We start from the raw sequence: 20711 nt of genomic DNA on the forward strand, positions 1-20711 counted from the left end.
AAGCCTGGCATGCTGCAATCCAAGGGTTGCAAAGCGTCGAATATGACTGAGTGACTGAACAACATAACCTCCTTATGGCCCCATCTCCAAACACAATCACTTCGGGAATTAGGGCTTCAGCATAAAATTCTGAAAGAGATGGGAATACCAGACCACCTGACCTGCCTCTTGAGAAACCTATATGCAGGTCAGGAAGCAACAGTTAGAACTGGACATGGAACAACAGACTGGTTCCAAATAGGAAAAGGAGTACGTCAAGGCTGTATATTGTCACCCTGCTTATTTAACTTATATGCAGAGTACATCATGAGAAATGTGGGGCTGGAAGAAGCACAAGCTGGAATCAAGATTGCCAGGAGAAATATCAATAACCTCAGATATGCAGATGACACCACCCTTATGGCAGAAAGTGAAGAGGAACTCAAAAGCCTCTTGATGAAAGTGAAAGAGGAGGGTGAAAAAGTTGGCTTAAAGCTCAACATTCAGAAAACTAAGATCATGGCATCTGGTCCCATCACTTCATGGCAAATAGATGGGGAAACAGTGGAAACAGCGTCAGACTTTGTTTTTTGGGGCTCCAAAATCACTGCAGATGGTGACTGCAGCCATGAAATTAAGAGACGCTTACTCCTTGGAAGGAAAGTTATGACCAACTTAGATAGCATATTCAAAAGCAGAGACATTACTTTGCCAACAAAGGTCCGTCTAGTCAAGGCTATGGTTTTTCCAGTGGTCATGTATGGATGTGAGAGTTGGACTATGAAGAAAGCTGAGCACTGAAGAATTGATGCTTTTGAAGTGTGGTGTTGGAGAAGACTCTTGAGAGTCCCTTGGACTGCAAGGAGATCCAACCAGCCCATTTTGAAGGAGATCGGCCCTGGGATTTCTTTGGAAGGAATGATGCTAAAGATGAAACTCCAGTACTTTGGCCACCTCATGTGAAGAGTTGACTCATTGGAAAAGACTCTGATGCTGGGAGGGATTGGGGGCAGGAGGAGAAGGGGACACCAGAGAATGAGATGGCTGGATGACATCACCAACTCGATGGACATGAGTTTGAGTGAACTCCGGGAGTTGGTGCTGGACAGGGAGGCCTGGCGTGCTGCGATTCATGGGGTTGCAAAGAGTCGGACACGACTGAGCGACTGAACTGAACTGTTATGAATTAAAGGGCACACAGTTTAGTCCATAACACTACATAAATTTTATTATTATTGTGGAAGAAATTCCCAGAGCCCGTATATTAAATAAAGTTGATAAACTATTTTGAGAAGGAACTTGAGACTTCAAGCATAGTTAGGTTAGGTAATATCCTATTTCTGAAGGTAGCCCCACTGGGGCAGAAGGGAGGGGCTGGAGTTTTTCTTGGTTAATTCACTGACCTCAGACCACACACTCCCTACCCCCCGCCCAGCTGGTGCATCCCAACTGGGGTCTGGAAGCATGTTTATTGACTCTAAGATGATGTTTAGTCCATAGGAAGATCCACCTCAGGAGAAAAGGTGATTTTGAAAGATGTCAGGTTGACTTCTAAGCCCAGTGGACCTGTCCACGTGAAAGGTCCCCCAAAATCTGCCCACCAGTCCAGCACCCTCAGGACCTGCCTCTGAGGTTAGCCGTCATTTCCACATGTCCCTGGTAGAACACATTCCCTAGCTTAGAGTCCAGAACTATGGATGGAGGTGCCCTGGGAAAAACAGAGGATCCTCAGTCACAGTCTTTAACTAGACAGACCTTAAATTATCTAGGCGCTCAGGTTTCCAAATGATTTCTTAGGCTTCTCAAGAAACAGAGAGGAGGGGACTTCTCATGGTTACACTGAGTAACAGAATCATGGTCCAAACCTCTTGGCTTCCCAGCCTCTCTTGCTCCCATGGCACACTCTCCAGCAGGGAAGAGAGGAAACCCTGGAGGGTACTGAGGGTGGGGTGCTGAACATTGAACATCCCCTTGGAGGCTGGCAGGGTGGTGGATAAACATACACACACAGTAAATATGGAAAAATTGGAAAGGAGACTGTTCAGGGAATCTTCCAACATAGAAAGCAATCTGGTAGTTTGAAGCTCCCAGAAGAGAGGGGACTTTGGAATTCAAGGCAGTCTTCTGAGGCTCAGAGGCACTGGGAGATGGGATCTTTGGGGTCTAACTTCCTCCCCTCCCCCCACTCCTATCCCACAGTGTTGTGTCCACTGCCTTGTGGGAACACAGTCCTGACTTCAGGATGGACACCGGTGGGGAAAGGGGTCTCCTTTGCACATAATTAGCCCCTTTGCAGGCCATATCCCTGTCAGGAAAGCAGAGACTTGTCCCCTGTTCTGTCAATGCTTATCCACCTGTGGACCTCAGGACCTCAGATCAATGATGCTCCATTGACCTCAATGTTCAGGCCCTGATAAGGCAGACTTTGGGGTGATGGTCTGGGGAGATAAGCATGTATTGTCTCTGGCAGTTTCCATAGGTCAGGATTTCTGGGGTGCAGAGGGCACCAGTAGTAGCTCTTTCTACCTGAGACCCCCTCCACTTGCCCAAGGCCCCAACAGGTATTAGGCCCTAGGGCCTCGCCCTCCTTGGTTGAAATCTTGCCACCTTTCTCAGCAGCCATCATGCTTTGCTGTGTAGCCCAAGGCAGGAGGCAGCCAGGTCGGCTGGGATCACAGACCCATGCCTTAGTAATGGCCTTACCGGTGCCAGCGACTCGTGGAGAGTGATCCTATCTAGCCAAGAGATTTCACTTAAATAAGCTCCTTAAAGTATCTCCTGAAACCTCAAAGATTACAGCACCCACACAATGCAAGCAAAGCGGCTTCCGATAATGCGGCAGACAGTGGGCCGCGGGGCACTCCAGGTCCACGTGCGGGCCCAGGTCGGCAGAGTGCGCGCTCACCCATGGCGTGGCTTCTCCCGGAAAACAAAGGCTGGGGGCCTGTCGGGGAAGGGAGGCGTGCAGGAGGGGGCGGTTCAGGGTGAGGGGGTGGAGAGCTTTGCTGGCTCCACGTGCAACAAGCAGAGCAGCCAGACAAACGGTGGCGCAGCCGGAGGGTGTGCGGTGGGGAAGCAGGGCCGACCGGATGGAGTGTCAGGTGTGGGTTTGAGACCGATGGGAGGCGCTCCAAACAATGCCTGTTGTTTCCTCTGGGCTGATTTTTGCTCAGTTTCATCAAGAAATTTGCATACCATTTCAATAAAATAAATGAATTATGGCCAAGTTTTTGTTTTATTTGCATTAAATGAGGGCTTCCTTACCTTTATTATTGAGATAATTTGTCCCGAGCTGGGTGCACCGTGGGTGGGCCGGAGGGAAGGTCTCCGCACCGGCCAGATCTCAACTTCCCCTGTGCTGAGCGGGATTGCTGACTCCTGGGACACCCGTCGTTTGTTCCCGCTGTCCCCAGTGGCTCTGGGAATAAACTAGAACGTCAGCCCTCTCCTGTCTTAGCCTTTTCTTGTGGTGGAAACTCCAAAAATCTCTGTGTAGGAGGGGTTCCGGGGAACAATGCAGTAGGAAGGAGCTAGGGGGTTAAAGGGCTTCTTTTAAAGTTGAATTTGCAAACTAAGCACACCCTAAGTTTACTAGGGTTTTATGTTGCAACTTTTAAAAAAAGACAATATTTTCTAAAACTCGTTTTCTAAAATTTATGCAAGACTGAGGAAGTGTCAACAGTTGGATTTAAGAACAGGACATCACTGTATCTGTTATTATTGCTGCATAACAAATTGCTTCAAAACTTACTGGCTTCAGACAACTGTAAACATCTAACATCTCTCACAAAACTCTTGAGTGCTTATCTGGGTAGTTCTAGCTTGGATTATCTCATGAGGCTGCAGTCATTTGAAAGCTTGACTGGGACAGGAGGGTTCATTTCCAAGGCCTTGGTTCCTTGACACCTGCGCCTATCTGCCTATCCATATCCACACCTATGCCGTCCACCCTTATCACTAAGCAGTGGGCTTCCTTCAGAGCCTATGATCCAGAAACAAAGCAGAAGCACAGTCTCTTTACGATCTAGCTTTGAAAGGGACAAAGCATCACTTTCTCAACATCCTACAGATCACATAGTCCAGCATTTGTCAGCATGGAAGTATGTGCATATGCGCTTGCTCAGTCAGGTCCAGCTCATGGTGACCTGATAGACGGTAGCCTGCCAGGCTCCTCTCTCCATGGGATTTCCCGGGCAAGAATACTGCAGTGAGCTGCTATTTCTTTCTCCAAGGAATCTTCCTGGCCTAGGGCTCAAACCCACCTCTCCTAAGGATTGGCAGGCATATTCTTTACTGCTGAGCTACCAGGGAAGCCCCTGTATACTTTGATCCTCCCCGAATTGGAAATCTCCAATAACCCAGGCATCACATTAAGGTGGCTGCCAGCTAAACCTTTTAGGAGAATAAAAACCTAGATAAAATGGACTTTTGATACAATCACAGCCCTCACGGACCACCCCTATTATATACAACACTCTCCCTCCCAGAATGTGATAACCACAGGAGAGGAACTCTGTCTTATTTACTCCTGGGTCTCTAGTGCCTAAAGAATGACTAGTATGTAACTGGCATTCACTAATGACTATCGTTAGTGATAATTATTTAATAGCTATTAGCCAGTTGGTTCCCCAGGTCTTTCAGGCTTAATGGAAGTCACCCTAAACATTAATAAATGAAAGTGACTCAGGCTTTCAATCCACTTACAGTAGGACATCCGCACTGAATCCCAGAGACTGCTGATAGGTGCGGTGAAAACAAACTCCATTTCTCCTGAGCGGAAGTCCATGGAGCCTGACTTCCTGGCTCCTCTCCTAGCCCCCCTTCCCAGCTCCTGTATCAGCAACCCTCTCCCTGCTCAGCTTGCCTGGACTGAATGAATGGGGGAACTCTAGAGCATCCCAGGCACTTCCCCAAAGCATCTCTAACACAGATGCCTTGTGCTGCAGACTTTGGCTGAGGACGCACAGTGTCTAGAGAGACTTCCATGGAATGACGTGACCCATCAAGGAGCGTGAGAGGGAATATTGAGTTACTCAGATTCTTTAAAGTTAGTGGAGCCCAGCCAGCCTCTCCTTAGTTTTTTTGGGGGCCTCTTACTACTCTCTTCCTGATGGGCTAGCATCAACTCACTCCCGCCCTCTGCCTGGGTTCCTGTTTCCATAACCAGTGTCAGTAACATGCTCATGTGGGCCTCTGTCCTGGGAGTCCAAAGCTCTGAACTGAGACGTTACCTTTAGCATGGCCAAAATTTTAGGCTTCATATCTAACCTTCTTCTAAATGGAGGGAAGCAGTGGGTATAAAAGTTTACTCTGTTCCCATAATGAATTAAATCCCCATCCCTGCCCTGCCAGCTTCTCTTTGGAAGACACAATCATTCTAGTCAATATTTCTGTTTTTTTTTTTTAATAGAAATTTTTCTTTCTGGTTATATGTAGATACACATACATACCCTCAAGACTGCTGCTTATGTTTCTTTAAGATCTTCTGAGATATTATATACTGTCATTTTGCAAAACAATTTGTTGTCCATGTAGTGACTTTAGGGGCTTTCAAAGATTGTGTGTTCTCAAAGACTATTTATCAGAGAAGTGGCAGAACCGAGTGAATCCCAGACATTCTGTGGACAGGTGGGCTGAGGGAGAAGTTCAGAGGGCATTCCTGAGTGATTTGCAATGTCTCAAACAGAAATATAACATCTTCTTTCATCCTCTGCAGAGTCTGGAGCAAAATTCACACCTTTTTTTTTCTTCCCATCACTTAAAATCAAATTCTTGCCCTTAATACTTCCTTTCAGAACTGCACCAAAAAATGATATCTTCTCATGCATATGAATTACCCAAAGTGTATAAGAATCAACCCCATTGGAGTGTGCTAAAGCCTTAACTCAACTACATTTAAAGCTGCTAAGCCCTGATTAAGGCAAAGGTGTCTTTTTGTTTTATAAGACATTTAAGATAGTTTACATCATCTTGCACAGATGTACTGAAATCGATTGTGGGAGGAACTTTAGAGAGAGCATATGCTCCCTGTTTCTGTTCCTGAGCCAGGTAAGATGCTGAATTCTGATGAGAAATTGAGGCAGACAGCAGCATCTGTCTCCCTGCAGCACCTGTCTGGACACTGGTCTGGCACCCTTCCTCACTGTTCATCCCAGGAAGAGGGTGCATTTTCAGTTGAAATCTCATATTCAGTCATGGTGTCTTCCACAAACTACACAGATGCGCAACAATTATTTGCTGGGGAAGCAAAGCATAAAACATGACACTTTATTTTAAACATAGAGGTGGAACAGATTTATCCTCCAAATATTCAAACACCTCATGACCTCTCCTTAGAGAAAAAGCAGTGAAAGTAGCTTCTCCTGTAACAAATTTCCACTAATTCAGCTTTTGCAGAAGCCAAGTTCCAGGCTTCATTGCAGAGCTCAGGACATGAATTGAAGATACCACTAGGGGATGCTCAAGATCAGGAAATCCAGGAACTGTTGGCTGGGGAGAACTCAAAACGCTCCCAATTTAATCTTAACAAACTAAGCATTTCACTTTGTGAGAACTGTACACTGAAATGGCCTGTGTCCTCACTATTTATGCTACAATGAAATTTTTATATATGTTCTAAATTTGATAAATTTATGTACCCTTGTGATTATATGGAATTTCAATACTGGCTCCAAATTAAAGAACAGAGGTCATATGATCAACACCAAGTATTTTAAGTACTTTATGTTCTTGGACAAAAATCCCACTTACAGATTTTAGTTCTTCCCCAGGGCAAATTGAGGTTTGCAGACACTGTCTTAACCTGGGTCCTTCCCAAAAGCAGAGCTTGAAAAAAAAAGACTTGGAGCAAGGATAGCTTATTTAAGAGGTGATCCCAGAAACAGAGGGGGTTCCCAGGTGGTGCTAGTGGTAAAGAACCTGCCTGCCAACGCAGGAGACATAAGAGATGCACGTTCGATCCCTGGATCAGGAAGATTCCCTGGAGAAGGAAATCCAGTATTCTTGCCTGGGAATGAAATTGCTGGTTTCTACAGTAATTCTGTTTTTAATTTTTTGAGGAGACACCATACTTTATTTTCAATGGCAACTGTACCATTTTACACCACCATCAACATTGTACAAGGGCTCCAATATCTCCACATCCCTGCCAACACTTGTTCTTTCTTTCTGTTCAGTGGTAGTCATTCTAATAGGTGAGAAGTGGTATCTCATAATGGTTTGATTTGTCCTTCCCTCATGATTAGTGACGGAGAAGGCAATGGCAACCCACTCCAGTGTTCTTGCCTGGAGAATCCCAGGGACAGAGGAGCCTCGTAGGCTGCGGTCTCTGGGGTCGCACAGAGTCAGACACGACTGAAGTGACTTAGCAGCAGCAGCATGATTAGTGATGTTGAGCATCTTTTCATGTGCTTCTGACTATTGTTTGAGTTGTTTCTCTTTGTTGTTGTTTTGTAAGAGTTCTTTATATATTCTAGATACTAAACTATTGGGCTTCCCTGGTGGCTTAGAGAGTAAATAATGTGCCTGCAATGCAGGAGACGTGGGTTTAATCCCTGGGACAGGAAGATCCCCTGGAGAAGAGAATGACTACCCACTCCAGTATGCTTGCCTGGAGAATTCCATGGACAACTCTGGTAAGGGACAGGGAGGCCTGGCGTGTTGCAGTCCATGGGATTGCTACAAGTCGGACACGACTGAATGACTTCACTTTCATTTTTCACTTTCATGCATTGGAAAAGGCAATGGCAACCCACTCCAGTGTTCTTGCCTGGAGAATCCCAGGGACGGAGGAGTCTGGTGGGCTGCCGTCTATGGGGCCGCACAGAGTCAGACACGACTGAAGCGACTTAGCAGCAGCAGCAGCAGCAGCAGGAGCTATATGATTTGCAAATATTTTCACCTTTCCTTAGGTTATATTTTTAATTTCTTGATAATGTCCTTTAACGCAGAATAGTTTTAAATTTTGGTGAAGTTCAGTTTATCTTTTCCTTTGTTGCTCATGCTTTTGGCATTGCATCTAAGAATTCATTGCCAAATCCAAGGTCATAAAGATTTACCCCTATGTTTTCTCCTAAGACATTTATGGTTTTAGCTCTTATGTTCAGGCCATTGATCCATTTTGAGTTAAAATTTGTATATTGTGTGAGGAAGATAATTAATTCTTAATTCTTCTGCTGTGGAAACCCAGTGGTCCTAATCATTCCTATTCTGTCCTCCCTTCTGCCTCACTTACATGAGAAGTTCAAGGTGACCACGCAGTAGTTATGTTTTGAAGTTCAGTGGAATTTGTGATGTCCCTTAGTAGAATAGTCCACCTTCCTTCCACTGCCTCCACTCCCAAGACCGCTAATTTGCCAGAACCCAACCCAAGTAGGGACACAAAGTACATATTTCGCAAGTGGGTTACTGAGAGTGATGGGGAAAGGAGCCAGTCTAGCTTCCACTCCTTGGTTCCCAGATCCATATGTTCAGTTGTTGGGAATATAGGCTCAATACTTGGCAAAGCACACACGCTGTAGTCTAGAGGGTAGCACCCCAACTGTACGAGGTACTGTCCCTGAGCTTCGCCTTCACACAGCCCTGAAATATGCCACTCTGACGTTCTCTAAGGCCACCTGCTTCTGGATGAATCTTGTTGTCATGAACCCATTGTCTACTGCCTTTGCTGTGAATCAAAACAGATCTCTTGGCTTGAGGTAAAGTTGCTTGATCTCATGCCAATCAACGAGGCGTGTGTAAGTCCTTGGATGGTTATGCTGGTGATGCACTATGGTAGGGAAGGGAATCCTTGTCTAGAGTAAGTGTCAGTTCTGGTGAGAACCACGCACTGTGTCCTCTATGGTGGGAGGGATCTCATGTCATTGACTTCTCACCAGTGGCTGCCTGGTCTCCTTAAGAAATGGTGTCGTATTAAGGACACAGTATTGGTCTATATTAATGGCAAGTAAGGTATTCAGCAGTGGCAGTAGCCAGATCATCCTTAATAAGAGAGAACTCTGATGCTGGGCCCATGCACAGCCTGATCTTTGACTCCATGGCTACACCATCCATGAGACCATTTATTGCCCAAGCATGAGGTGACTGATGCTGGCTCTATAGGATGAATCATCTTGTCTACCTAGCTGCTAAATGCCTCCTCTGCAGGAGATGCTTTTTAGGGGGCCTTTGCATAAATCCAAAAGTTCGGCCCACAGGTGCCCATTTTCCACAGATGAGTATCATTGATTTTCCTTTTGCCTCAGGCTGCAGTGTGGCTCAGCCTGGCACTGTTACTGATGCTGTCTTTATTTAAAACTTTGATATTTTGCTCATCATGGATTTTTCGCATTAATTTTGACTTTTTAAATATTATATTAACATATTTTTTCTCTTGACTACTGATACATTTTTCACCCAAGATGAGTGCTGCCCTTGTTCCAGCCCCAAGGGCAGCAGTTATTCTTAGCTCAACTGGGCATGGGGACACCTCTCCCCCTCCCCTGCCCATAAGGCCACATCTTAGTCCTTTCAGGCTGCTATAACTAGGTGGCTTTTATAAACAACAGATGTTTATTTCTCGCAGTGCCGGAGGCTGGGCAGTATCATGACACTGGCACATTCGGTGCCTGGAGACAGTGCAGACCACCAGCCTCTCCCTGTGTCGTCACGTGGGGGACAGGGCTGGGGAGCTCTCAGGGGTCTTTTAGAAAAAGAGCGCTGATCTCATTCCAGTGGGCAGGACGATGCTCAGTAAATCTTTCATCAATTGTCTGCTGATTGGTGGGCTATGCACCCTCCCTGTTTGTGGTTTGGCTTGAGGTGACTCAGTTCTGGAGTCTACTGGCTCTATGGTAGGGCTACTGGCAATCTCCAGAAAAGACTTATGCCAACACTCATCTCCCAGGGCTGCTGCCGCCAGTCCTTGTAACAGGCCACCACCGATCCACACCTCCTCAGGAGACCTTGAAAAACTATGGAGGAGGTTCGTAACATTGTACAGGAGGTGGTAACCAAAACTATCCCAAAGAAAAAGAAATGCAAGAAGGCAAAGTAGTTGTCTGAGGAGGCCTTAAAAATAGCTGAGAAAAGAAGAGAAGCAAAAGGCAAAGGAGAAAGGGGAGGATACACCCAACTGAATGCAGAGTTCCAAACAATAGCAAGGAGAGATAAGAAAGCCTTCCTAAGTGAACAATGCAAAGAAATAGAGGAAAACAACAGAATGGGAATGACTAGAGATTTTTTTCAAGAAAGCTGGAGATACCAAGGGAATATTTCATGCAAATATGGGCACAATAAAGGACAGAAATGGTATGGACCTAACAGAAGCAGAAGAGATTAAGAAGAAGTGGCAAGAATACACAGAAGAACTATACAAAAAAGGTCTTAATGAACTGAATAACCATGATAGTGTGGTCATTCACCTAGAGCCAGACATCCTGGAGTGTGAGTCAAGTGGGCCTTAGAAAGCATTACTACGAACAAAGCTAGTGGAGGTGATGGAATTCCAGTTGAGCTATTTCAAATCCTAAAAGATGATGCTGTTAAAGTGCTTCATTCAATATGCCAGCAAATTTGGAAAAACTCAGCAAGGCCACAGGCCTGGAAAAGGTCAGTTTTTATTCTAAACCCAAAGAAGGGCAATGCCAAAGAATGTTCAAACTATCATACAGTTGTGCTCATTTCACATGCTAGCAAGGTAATGCTCAAAATCCTTCAAGCCAGGTTTCAGCAGTACATGAACCAAGAACTTCCAGATGTACAAGCTGAATTTAGAAAAGGCAGAGGAACCGGAGATCAAATTGTCAACATCTGCTGGATCATAGAAAAAGCAAGGGAAATCCAAAAAACATCTTCTGCTTCATTGACTATGATAAAGCCTTTGACTATGTGGATCACAACAAACTGTGGAAAATTCTTAAAGAGATGGGAATACCAGACCACTTTACCTGTCTCTTGAGAAACCTGTATGTAGATCAAGAAGCAACAGTTAGAAATGGACATGGAACAACTGACTGGTTTAAAATTAGAAAAGGAGTATGTCAAGGATGTATATTGTCACTCTGCTTATTTAACTTATATGCAGAGTATATCATGCGAAATGCCAGGCTGGATGAATCACAAGCTGGAATCAAGATTGCTGAGAGAAATATCAACAACCTCAGATATGCAGATGATACCATTCTAATGGCAGAAAGTGAAGAAAAACTAAAGAATCTCTTGATGAAGGTGAAAAAACTGTCTTGAAACTCAACAGTAAAAAAAAAAAAAAAAAAAGCCATGGCATCTGGTCTCATCACTTCATGGCAAATAGATGGGGTAAAAGTGAAAAAAGTAGCATATTTTATTTTTTGGTCTCTAAAATCACTGCAGACTGTGACTGTAGCCATGAAATTAAAAGACATTTGCTCCTTGGAAGGAAATCTGTGACCAACCTAGACAGTGTATTCAAAAGCAGAGACATCACTTTACCACGCTGAATATTCATTGGAAGAACCAATGCTGAAGTTGAAGCTCCAATACTTTGGCCACCTGATGCAAAGAGCTGACTCATTGGAAAAAACCCTGGTGCTGGGAAAGCTTGAGGGCAGGAGGAAAAGGGTGTGACAGAGGCTGAGGTGACTGGATGGACATGAGTTTGAGCAAACTGCGGAAGATAGTGAAGGACAGGGAAGCCTGGTGTGCTGCAGTCCATGGGTTTGCAAAGAGTTGGTTAAGAGTTAGCAGCTAAACAACAAGCAACAAATCTCATTCTAGGCCTCCAGAAGGCCCCACCTACTAACACCATCACTTTTAGGCATTAGGATTTCAGTGAGTGGATTTGGGAGGACACAGATATTCAGAACAAAACAGGTCCTGAGCTGAGGGAGAAACATGACTGCAAAGACAGATGATCATGAGGGTCTAGGCCACCTGTTCATGTAACTTGTATGTATGTTCCCAGTGGACTTCCCCGGAAGAAAAGAAAAAATTTTATTTAGTCGCTCAGTGTCCAACTCTTTGCAACCCCATGGACTGTAGCCCGCCAGCCTCCTCTGTCCATGGGATTCTCCAGGCAAGAATACTGGAGTGTATCCTGCTCCTAAAGTCACAGGGGCTGGGTGCACCAAGCGCTGTGTTTCTTTCTTGGTAGTAGATAACACAACGTTTCTGCTACATGTGCTTTACCTTAGAAGAGACATCTGGCTTGTTCCAGACCAGTGGGACTTCTAAAAACCTTGCCCGTGTGGATGCACCCTGAATGCTTCTAGGCTTACTTTCTACCTTTGGCATGTAACTGGCTTCTCACTAGGACTTCCAATGCTTGCTGCTCTGCTCGGCACTCAGCAGGTCCTCTTGGCATAATGTCATAATAGGGCACCACTGTGCTGTTCAGACTATACTATAATGAAGAGCATGCAAGTATTATTTTATACATGACATTTTGATTCTTGGTTTAAATAGTCATTTTAAGGAGAAGGTCTATGTAGGAATCCTTTCTGAGCCCCCTTGCTACGTGGCCACCCCCTACCCCGCCACTGACACAGAGTTCCAGGCACATGGCAAAGGGTCAGTAAGTGTTGGATGGATAGATGAACATATCAATGAATTCCATCTCCTTCAAACTCTTCCCAAGACATCAGTCAAGTTGCCACGTAAAGTAGATTCCCACAGGGTAAGAACAACGACTCATGGTGAAATCTGAATAAGACCCATAGATTAGACTTAGTACCAAATCAGTGGTTATTTCCTGATTTTGATAATTGGAACTGTGGTTGTATAAAATAAGGGCTTCCCTGGTGGCTCAGATGCGAAGGAATCTGACTGCAATGCAGGAGACCTGGATTCGACCCCCGGATTGGGCAGATCCCCTGGAGAAGGGAATAGCTACCCATTCCAATATTCTTGCCTGAAGAATTCCATGGAAAATAATGTTCTTGTTTTTAGGAAATATACACAGAAATATTAAAGAAGAAAGGGAATTACATCTGCAATTTATTCTCAAGTGTTTCAGGAAGGAAATTTTCTATCTATCTATCATGACAGAATGTTTTGTTCCAAAACAATTTGGAAGTATGAAAACATTTGGAGAATCTGAGTGAAGGATATATAGGAATTCTTTGTTTTATTTTTGCAATATTATGTAAGTTTGAGATAATTTAAAAATATAAGCTAGAAATTAATACATTAATAATTTTAATTAGCAATGTAACCATTTATAGTTTTATTAAAATCAAAAACAAAAAACAAATCCAACAAAAACAAAGAACATACCCTTGAAGGTGGATATAGAACATCTTCATTTGCTGAGAGCTAGAAGCTAGAAGTGGACAAAAAGCCCCAAAACAATCCACTTAATGTGAATACAAAACATGATTTGGTTATTATCTTCAAAATTAAACCTATCAACTATTGAAAATAAGTTTATTTTCAATATTTTCCTTAAATTAAAATCTAAATTATACCTCCACTCTGCTCTAAATTTTAAGACAAAGAATGAATCAACTATGATTTTTTATTTTTTATTTATAACTTTATTTATCTTGCTATATATTTATCTCATTGCTATTTACAACTTTTATATTTTTATTTCTGTTTCATTTTAGGAGTAAATATATGAGGTTTCAACTATTTGACATACAAATAATTCTCTTTTGAACTCCTATCACATCAACATCCTTCTTTTGATCCTTATCTGGTCTAACTTAGCCAAATGTTCGAAGGCTTTTCACATGATTCCAGACTCTCCCTACCATCATTTTCATCAGCTTCATGAAATCCTTCATCTTTGTCAGAATTTCCAGTCTCACTTCCTAAATTATTTGCATCCCATGATAATTTTACTGGTGTACATTTAGAACATGCTACAGTCAGACCAAGATGCTGACATGTGGCAGGGACTCTGGTGTTAAGAAAAAAAGAAGTTTGAGTGGTGTGTGTGTGTGTGTGTGTGTGTTTATATGTTTGTGTGTGTGTGTGTGTGTTCTGTTTCCTTGTAGCACGTATCTGCAGAACTCTGGAGTCAGGAGGGCTCCTCTCTCTAAGCAGATTGAGCCTCAGGGCTGTGGAATTGTGGGGGGGACTTTTCTTCTGAGGAGTCAGTAGGAAGTTTCCTGGGTGAGTAGCACTCACCCAGTTTCCTTGTAATTCTAACTGGAATCAGGGACCCTCAGGTCTGATGGCTTCTGTTTTCTGCTGGAGGTGATAGGGGAGAGAAGTGGAGACTATCGTAAAAGGCGAGGGTTTCTCTGATCTGACAGCTCTAATTGTGTAGTTTAAAATCCTCCTAATTGGTTCCTGGGAGTGCCTCAATTTTTTTAACACTCAAAACAAATTGTACTAAGTGAAGGTTGGGGCTTATTAAAAGGTGGTTTTTAAAAGGGAGGCCACAGAGGGATGAATAGCCAGAGCACAGAGGATTTTGAGGACAGTGAAAATACTCTGTATGATACTCTAACGGTAGACACGTGTCACCAAACATTTGTCAAAATCCTCGGAATGCACACCACCAAGAGTAAACCCTAATATAAACTGTGAATTCTGGGTGATTATGATGTTGAAAGGACCACACTGCTGCTGATGCTGATGCAGGGAGTGGCTATGCACATATGGGGGCATGGGGGTCGTGCTTCACTCAGTTTTGTTGTGAACCTAAAACTGCTCTAAAAGCATCGTCTTAGAAAATGGAAGCATATTTTAAAGTTATTTCAGTATTCAAAATTGGCGACAATCAACAGAGCCACCTCTTACTGTGAGTTTGCCAGCTCTGGGCTGTGAGCATTGTCTGTGATTACTTCTCTATGCCATCTCATCTCATGAATGGAAAAAGTAAAATTACTTTATTTTACCAAGTACTGCCTTTGGCCATTTGATGTCGAGTTTCTCCTTCCAATCCCTTGGGGATATTGCTACAGTGGACAATTTGTCAACATCCCCCTAGCCCCTTCTGTACTTAAAGACTCCCTCTGAGGGGTAACCTAGGATACTTTCTGCCCCATCAAGGTCTGTCTTCTATCTACACATCCATCCCAGGCCCCTTGCCCTCGTCATCGTCTATGTCCCTTTCCCTGGTGCCTTGGGACTTGCTGAGGTCCCCATCCTCAGAGGGCAACAGGGGATTGGGGTGGGCATGTGACCCCGTCTTTCTTTGCAGACTTCCTCCACTGCTCAGGACGCACCAGCATCCTCCACCTTTAGACAAAGATTGCACTCCATCTCTGTGTCCATGTCCACAGACACCCCTGGCTCCCAGGAACACACACCAAGCCCTCAGAGGGGATGTCAGCTCACTTCCTCTGCTGGACACACAGTCTTGAACTCAGCCAGCACTCAGTGGAAATGACGTGGGGGCCCCCTTTTTCTGCCAGCATCCTGATCCCTACATGGAACGCGCTCTGCTGGAGTTTGGGAGGGCTGGGTGAAGCATCTCCCTCTGCCTCCTCCCACCAGAAGAGGGGAGCTTTACCCTCTCACCAAGGTCTCACTGATGACTCATTGAAGTCTCACTGATGACTCCTAAGCTCAGCACCTGACATACGAGCCTGGGGCTTACAACACAGGGCCAAGGTCCCAACTGGGCAGCAGGGAAAGAGCCATCTCACAGATCACAGTCCTTGAGTGGTCAGTGCCCTTTCTCCCGGACAGAGACTTGCCTGGAGGCCAAATCTTCTTTACCTTTTGAACAATGAGGCCTCCAGGTAACAGGATGCTTAATGCTTCTACCATGTCCTCTAGGCCCCCGGTGACACTAGAAATTGTCCTACGTGCAATGACTAAAGCGACTACAGCCTATACTGTCTGCTCTGGCTCTGGGGCCACCCTCTTCCGTGGCCCAGGGCTGACTGGCCCCTCTTCCCTTTTCACCCTAAGCAGCTGAACAGGTGGCTGAGAGGGAAGTCTTCTCACCCAGAAGCCTGCTGCACCCCGGTTACAGATGCCTTCTCAAGGGGCAGGCTTTTGTTGCTTGTTTTGAGAACTTGGAGATTGCTGTTCAAAGCCCAGGAGAACAGGCAGGAAGCATGTTCCTGCTGCCTCCCCTTGCTCCTTATACAGAGGCAAAGATGAAGCTTGGGTGGGCAGGACTCCCCTGGTCACCGGTTAGAAAAGCTGCTGTACTGAGGTGTCACTGAGGCCAGTTTCCTGAACCCCTGCCTGCCTCCCCCTCCCCACGCAGGTGCGTGTCCACACACGGCCAGTGCCCTTCAGGTGCAGACCCCAAGGTGGAGGCTAGAGACGGCACCGCTGGGGACCTGGGTGAGTCGTGACAAGGGCCAGCCCTGTCGTTAGGCCAGCTTTCCTAATACATGCTTAGAGGCAAAGGTCTCCTTTCATTATTTTGCTTTAAAGTAACTGAGATCAACTTCAGCTATAAGCAGTTACTAGAGAAATACCTTTTGATCAAGATAGCACCCCCCGACCCAGTTGTGTCTGATGTGTTGTCCAAAACCCCACCGTTTTGCAAGTCCTTTCTTGTGAAGATCTGATAGCTCCCTACAGTGCTATAGATGTGACCTGAAGGAGGCAGCACCGTCACCCAAAGGGCCCCTAACAGCCCACCAGCCTGGATTGTTTACTTGACTAGATGCCTGTCTCATAGGACACAAGAAAGGTGCTTTCCATGGTGTGGAAAGAGGTGGGATCTGTAAGTGGCAGCTGCCCAGGGAGGACAGAGCCTCCAAGCCCAAGGAGGGAGCTCTCCCAGAACCCATGTGCAGGGTTGCCCACTGTGGCTGGAGAGGCGGGGACTGGGATTGGTGAAGGCCAGGAAGGATAAGGCCTCGTTCATTCATTTCTTCAGCAACATTCCTTGTTACCAGCTGTGTGACTATAGCACGTCTCTCAAACCCTGTACCTCAGGCTCCTGAGGTCCAGGGAGAGTCAGGGCAGCTGGGGCCAGGTGGTGGACCAGGCTAGTAGGGCCTTCTGGGCCACAGGGTTGGGTCTGTGCTGTGATTAGTTGCACAGTCGTGTCCGACTCTTTGCAACCTCATGGACTGTGGCCCGCCAGCTTCCTCTGTCCATAGAATTCTCCAGGCAAGAATACTGGAGTGCATTGCCATACCCTCCTCCAGTGGATCTTCCCAACCCAGGGATTGAACCCAGGTCTCCCGCATTGTGGGCAGGTTCTTTACCATCTGAGCCACCAGGGAAACCCAGGGTTGGGGTTTGGGCCTACAAAAAACTGCTCAGATAAGACCTTTAAAACATGGCCCAGCTGTGTGAGGAGCAGGAACTGTGAGGAGTAAAGGACTGGGGCAACTGTTACGGATCGAGTGGATGATTGTATTTTCCCTAGATTCACTGGTTTAGGTCTTGGCATGGTGGTATTAGGAGGCTGCGCCTTTGGGAAGTGATGGGGTTAGAAGAGGTCATGAGGGTGGGGCCCTTGTGATGGGGTTTGTGCCCTTATAAGAAGAGGGAGAGACATGCTCCCTCTCTCTCTCTTTCTCTGCCTGCCTTCCTTCTTTCCTTCCTCCCTTTCTCCCTTTCTCTCTCAGCTACATGAGCAAGAAGGTGGTGTCTGCAAGCCAGAAAGATAGTCCTCAGCAGAACCTGACCATGTCATCCTGATCTCGACTTCCAGCCTCCAGAACTTCGAGAAGTACAATTCTGCCCTTTGAGACCCCACCCTGCAGTGTGGTGTTGTGGGAGCTGACTGAGACGGGAGGCTGGGGGTCTGGTTGAGTGAGAGACGAGGGAGGCCTGGGGCCCGGTGGCTGCAGGGTGGGGAGGAGAGCAGATGGGGTACAGGACACATACTGTAGGGTGTACCCACCTGGTGATGGTTTGGATGAGCGGAAGGGAGGAAAGGGATGTCAGGAGTAACCCCTGGGTTTGGGCTGGGACTATAGGGGAGTGGACATGCCATATTCTGGGAAGGGCAGCAGGGGCCGTGGGATCTGTTGTGCAGGGTTTGGCTCAGGAGCAAGGAGGGGCCTGAGAGGTTGGGGGCTGTCAGGAGGGTGGGGAGTCACTGAGGCTGCACAGAGGCTCTCCAGGAGAAGGCAGCAGTCAATCACCACGTGAGGCCTTGCCTGTCAGCCTGCTTGTTCGATGCATTTCCCCCACCTGCCTTCCCCCCGACCCGCATGGCTGCCCAAGTGGTCCCTCTGGGTCAAGGGACCTTCTTAGCTGCCCCACCTGAGGAGGGGCCTCAACGTTGAGCCATTGCCCCCAACTCCACAGATGCAGGCTGCATTCTCGAGGCTTTCTTCAGTGTTTCCGGTTCTTTACTCTGCATTTCCCAGCCCCTCATCCCTGTCTTCTGGCTGACACAAGAGCTGAGTGTATTCTTGTCTGTTTCCCCAGGAGGTGAGATTCTCACAACCCAGGGGCCATGCTCTGAACAGAGGGTTTTGCCTCTGAACAAAGGGGGGCACCCGGTAAATGAGTGAGGAAATTTATTGAATGGCTATGTGAACGCGTGCCGTCAGCACACGAGATGGGCAGATGGGGCTAAGTCACCTGAAACATCCCCTGCCAGTCAGAACAGCCCCACCAGGCAATGCTCTCTGCCTTTGAAGGTGGTGAGCAGCCTCTCAGGGTTGGGAAATGAGTGAGGAGATTCTTTCAATGGAGGGCAGTCAGACTGCACACAGGCCTTCCCACTCTGGGGCCTCCTTGCATAAGAACAAAGCAAGAACAATGATGGTGGAAAGCTGAAGGAGTCACTGACATAATTCCAAAGTTTGGCACCTTAATCTGAAAATATTTACCAACCTATTATGGATAACAATTTTTGCAGCTTAAGGTGCTTACCCTCCACACTCCAGAGTATGAAGATGAGCCTCTACCCAGACTAAGATGCGCTCTTTGCCATCAGCGTAGATTGACACGGGGTGGCAGTGGGGGTACTGACTGGTGGCATCTCGGTCCCACTGCCTCCCCCGGGGCCACTCAGAGAACCTGGCTGACAAAGACAATGGGATGTAGGTACAGGAAGATTCACAGGCCAGAGGACCTGGTGGGCCTGGGTGTGGCATGCTATCTGGGCCCCCAGCTCTTCCTCATGCCAGCCCACACACATCTTTTTCATTGTCAGGTCCCTGGACCTTGGGAACCTAGGGGTCAGGACATCTTTACAGCCACACCCAGGGTCTAGCAAGGCTCTGTGGGTGCGCGATCACGGCTACTGGCTACCATGGGTGACCAAGGTCACCAGGGTCCTTGGGTACAATCACTCCACATATCTGTGGAGTTGGGGGTCTCTCCTATGCAGCTCTGTATCCACAGGACATGTCTGCACAGGACATGGGACAAGGGCTTTTGGCAGCACGTGGCAGAACTTGCTTGATCGTGGTAGGACGCCCACTGTCCTAAAGGGCTGAGGCCCAGGCTGGGCTGCCTCAGGGCCTCACCCCTTCCTCTGGGCGCTGACTCCTCGTGTCACAGCCCGGGTTCCGGCCCCAACGCCCAGAACAGGCGGAGGCCAGAACCCCTTCCTGTGGCTCCAGTTCAGATTCTGGTGGCTCCCCTCTCTTGGGCCCATTCTGTGGCACCGCTAAACCTTCACTGTGGCTGGGGTCGGGCACGGAATGTGACAGCTGGCCCCCGGGCAAGGTCTGGGAGTGGGAAGAAGGCTTTCTTCCCCAGGAAAGCTGGTGCACTCTTGTCAGAAAGAGCAGCAGAGGCCGGGTAGCAAACCTGCTCCATGAGGGGAGGAGAAGGAAGAGAAGGCTGGCTGCCTCGCCCAGGTCAACCACCTGGCTAGGAGTCCAGGGCTGGCTGACCCGTCAAAGGACAGGCACACAGAGCGAGAGAGACCCGAGCGCTCAGAGCCCAGAGAATGAGAGAAGTAAGGCAACCACAATGAATATGTGTCTTAAAAACTGCCCTCTACTCCACCCTTATCCTTCAATCAACTAGATTTTTTTTTTTTTTGGAGGAATTATGAGAGTAATCTAGGGAAAGCATCTCTGGGGGTGAGGCCAGGGGAGGGCATGTAACTGTGTAACCGTCCAGTCCCACAGCCCAGAACCTTGGTGTCTTGGCTCAGCTGCGGGCTCAGCATGGCCCGTCTCTAGATCAAGTCTCTCCTTCATCCTGCCCATTCCACAGACAGGGACTGGCTTCCTGATGTGGGTGCCGAGCCCTGTGCTTACCATTGTTCTGAGCAGAAACTGCAGGGAAAGGTCCCTGCCGTCACAGAACCCAGCTTCTGCTCGGGAGAAGAGACGACGGGAATAAAAATGGTAATCCAGATGATGATACCGGCAGGGAAGAAAAGAAAATAAGGTGAGAGAGCCGGGCACTTAGGGGCAGGAGGTCTTGGAGGGCCTCCCTGCGGAGGCAACATCTGTACTAAGCACCAGATGGCAACAAGGAGCCAAGAAAGGATCTGGGAAAAGGGAAGAGCCAGAGTGAAAGCACCTCAGACAGAGGCCCTGGGCTGGAAGGTGGGGCGTTCTGGGGTGGCCCCTGCTGGGTCTCTCTCATGGACCTCTCTGGCCTTGGACTCTCCCTCCTGATAGGGGATGCCTGAGCACAGGGCACACAGACCCACCCATGGAGGGGGAGGCGGTCAGAGACAGAGGCTGGGCCGGCTCCCCCGGTGCTGTCCTGAGAACACATACACAATCATTTCCGTTGCTGTTCCACAAACAAGAAAGGAGATGTGTAAGGCAGACAAGCAATACACCACTGCAGCGTTGTCAGGTTGGCGAAGTTTGTCGTTTCTTACCTAATCCATCCCCTTTAAATCCTCGGCAGGAAGGGCAGGAGGAGCCTGGGAGGCTCATCGATTCTCTGATTTTAGGAAAGAATCGGACCACCCCAGG

At 47.1% G+C, this 20711-nt stretch overlaps 1 long non-coding RNA gene across 1 annotated transcript; it reads left to right on the top strand.

Annotated features, from left to right (window-relative positions):
* The first annotated feature begins 17385 nt into the window (after positions 1 to 17385).
* Positions 17386 to 19584, top strand: LOC129632012 (uncharacterized). The gene is made up of 3 exons (XR_008704261.1): positions 17386 to 17536; positions 18121 to 18246; positions 18680 to 19584. It is a non-coding gene; the product is annotated as an uncharacterized LOC129632012 (long non-coding RNA).
* The last annotated feature ends 1127 nt before the right edge of the window (positions 19585 to 20711 follow it).

The sequence above is a fragment of the Bubalus kerabau genome, chromosome 17 (assembly GCF_029407905.1).
Source record: "Bubalus kerabau isolate K-KA32 ecotype Philippines breed swamp buffalo chromosome 17, PCC_UOA_SB_1v2, whole genome shotgun sequence".
NCBI classification, from domain to species: Eukaryota; Metazoa; Chordata; class Mammalia; order Artiodactyla; family Bovidae; genus Bubalus; species Bubalus kerabau.